Source organism: Tupaia chinensis, unplaced genomic scaffold, assembly GCF_000334495.1.
Source record: "Tupaia chinensis unplaced genomic scaffold, TupChi_1.0 Scaffold000159_1, whole genome shotgun sequence".
Lineage (NCBI taxonomy): Eukaryota > Metazoa > Chordata > Mammalia > Scandentia > Tupaiidae > Tupaia > Tupaia belangeri.
The window spans coordinates 1,436,915-1,439,949 of NW_006159630.1; the positions used below are offsets into that span (position 1 = coordinate 1,436,915).

Here is a 3,035-nt window from a genome sequence, read left to right on the forward strand (position 1 = left end):
CCGCGGGGCGGGGGGGGGGGGGGGGGGTGGCCGGCCAGCCGCTGAGACGTCCAGACACAGCTTCCCTCCCATGGAGCCAGGTGGGCACATGTGGTAGCACACACGTGAGCATCCGTGTCGTCTCCATCATGGAGCACCGTTGGCACCCAGGTGGCTGACCCGTCTCCGTGGTCAGCTGGTGCCCAAGCCCCGCCCACCAGTGTGCTGGCCTCGTGGTTAGGCGGCAGGCTGACTGAGGCCTCAGGCGTAGAGGTGGGTGGTGCAGCCCTCCTCCCGCTGCAGCCGCAGACCTGGCCATGGCGACGTACAGACAGTGGAGACTCCGTGGGTCCGGTCAGTGCGGCCGAGGTCCAGGGCCTGTGGGTGGTGGGTTCTGCAGAGCCTATGGCCAGAGGGCAAGTGTCGCTCCCTCTCCTTGTAAAGCCACGAGGGTTCAGTCATGGGGCCGCCCTGACCTCCAGCCCGTCACCTCTCGTGGCCCACCTACATACCGTACAGTGGCAGCCACATCTGGAACGTGCTCCCAGGGCCTCTGGAGCAGAGTGAGGGCTCCTGCTGCAGGGCTCCGAGGTCACTGCCCACACGGTGCAGCTGGGCCCTGCCTGTCGCTCTTGCTCTACCCCCAGGCCCCACCAAACCAAAGGAACCGGCTGCTCCAAACCCTGTGCTCAGCCCCAGCCTGAGGCGTCCCTAGGGCCCACCCTGAGGCGTCCCTGAGGGCCCACCCTGGGCTCTGGGAAGGCCTAGGAGGAGTGAAGGCCTCTCAGACACTCCCCTCCAGCGGCGTCCTGCCTCAGCTCCCTGTGACTGCAGAGCCTGTGCTGTGTCCACACTCTGCCCCCGGTCTCTGTCCTCTTAGACACCAAAACCCTTCCCGAGGCCTGACTTTGGGCCAGGAGGGTCTCAGTGAGAAAAAGTGCACCTGTGTGTCACCCGCTGGGGCTTGGCGGGCAGCTTTCCAAACTGAACGTTAGGGTTCTTGTCTTTAAATTTGTTATCGTTATTATTTTTTTTAAAGAATTATTTTATTTAGCTTTGTTTATTTTAATTTCACCAGACAGGGACAGAGGGAAAGTGAGAAAGCAAACTGTCAGGTCCAGGATTCGAACCACAGTTAGCCATGTAGGGAGTCCAGCGCCCTTAGCCACCATGCCACCTGCTGGCCCCGGAAAGAAAGCCACCAGGTTCCGGACTTGAACTATGGTCAGCCATGTGGGAGTGTTCAGTGCCTTAACCACCTTGCCACCTGCTGGTCCCATAATTTTTTATTGTTATTTTGAGAGATTTTTGCTATAGGGTGCGTCCACTTGCCAGAGAGACAGCAAGCAAGAAGTCGCCCCCCCCCCCCCCCGGGGGGGGGGGCGATGGCCACATTGCAGCCCCTTCTCCATTCTCCCGTCAGGATTTTGGGCAGGTAAGCACACACACACACACACAAACACACACACACACACACACACACACACACACACACACACACACACACAGCATGAGTTTCAAGCTGCAGGGTCCAGGACTTGAACCATGGTTGGCCACATGGGAGTCCGGTACCATAACCACTACACCACCTGCTGGCCTCCATTGGGTTGGTTTCTAAGTCTGTTTGTGGCCCATCTGGGAATGCAGCAGAGCTGAGTCCTGCCGCTGGGAGAGGGGCTCTTGCTCATGTGTAATGTCAGAGCCCTGGCCTCCTTGCAGCCCTGCAGCCCCGCTGGAGGGGCTTTCTGTCCCTCTGCTTTTGGAAGTAATCCGTGTGGGGGGACCCCTGACGTCGGGTCTGTGTGGCGAGACTGCAGGCTTGACTGCTGTCCTGGTCTTTTTTTTCTTTTTTTTCTTATTTTGATTGTTTTCAGCTTAGGGGTTCAGGTTCACAGTGAATCTGCAAGTCTGCAGGCCCTTTTTCCCAGAGAACTCCAGAAGACACTGGGTGCCCATCCTGTGTTGGGGGCTGGGTGTCGGGACTCCCTGGAGCCTGAGCTGCCCCCGCCCCATCTCCCTGCTGCATCACTCCTCCCCTCCCCAGCATGCTGGCCTTGAGGCTGAAGGCCACAGATAAGCTGACAGGGCAGCCTGACGTCACCGAGCACTGCCTGAGTGCTGTGCGTTGTGGCGGGGGGGCGCCTGTGCCTGCGTGTCTCTGGCCCGTCCCTAAAGCCTTGAGCTTCTTCCTCGGTCCTCCGTGCCAGTGCCCCAGGGCCTCGGTAACCCTGGAACCCAGACCTCCGCACTCTCCCCTCTCCCCGGATCAGGCAGCGTCCACACTGCGTTTGCTGGGTGTGGCTGAGGCTCCTCGATCCCCACCCACTCCCCACCCTCCTGCGTCTCATGACACTGACTTTCTGAGCGTCCAGGCAGTGCTGCATGGTGGGGGGGCCCAGTGGGGACGTGCCCTGGGCAGCGGGTGCTCCTTGGTGCCATCTGTCCACTCACCCTGGCACTGTGCTCTCCCTGCACCTCCAGCAGCCTCCCACCCACACGGCTGTACCAGCCGCACGTCTGACCACTTCTGCCCTCACTCCAGGCCACAGCCTTCTTCCTTTGTCTGCCTGGCTGCCCACCTGGGTGCCCCCTCAGTGCTCAGGTGACCTCACAAGGCCCTGCCTCCTGACAGAGGAGGCTGGGGGGCAGCAGGAGTGAAGGGAGGAGCCGTCCTGGTTAGGGACAATACACAGGTGCCCATGTAGGCCATGTCCCTGCTGGATGACCCTGTGGCCATCAGGGTACCCGGAATGGCCCCCTGCGCTGTCCCTCCCAGCCTGGCCCTGGGCCTTGGCCTGGCGAGGGTCCACCGCCCCTCTGTGTCAGAGCCCATCCTTCGGCAGAGATGGCTTTCGGGTCTGTCTGCCTCTTGCCCGTGAGCGCCTGGCCTGGCCTTTGCCATTTCTGCACTGGCCCTGTGCCGCGCTGACCAGCCGCCCTGTGCCACGCTGACCGGCCGCCCTGTGCCGCGCTGACCGGCCGCCCTGTGCCGCGCTGACCGGCCGCCCTGTGCCGCGCTGACCGGCCGCCCCGGCGAGCGCCACTGGCCTCCGCAG

The 3,035-nt window shown here is 62.0% G+C and overlaps 1 protein-coding gene across 1 annotated transcript in view; it reads left to right on the forward strand.

Moving 5' to 3' along the window:
• The window catches only part of CEP131 (centrosomal protein 131), a 31,015-nt gene that overhangs the window by 7,047 nt on the left and 20,933 nt on the right, over positions 1-3,035 (forward strand).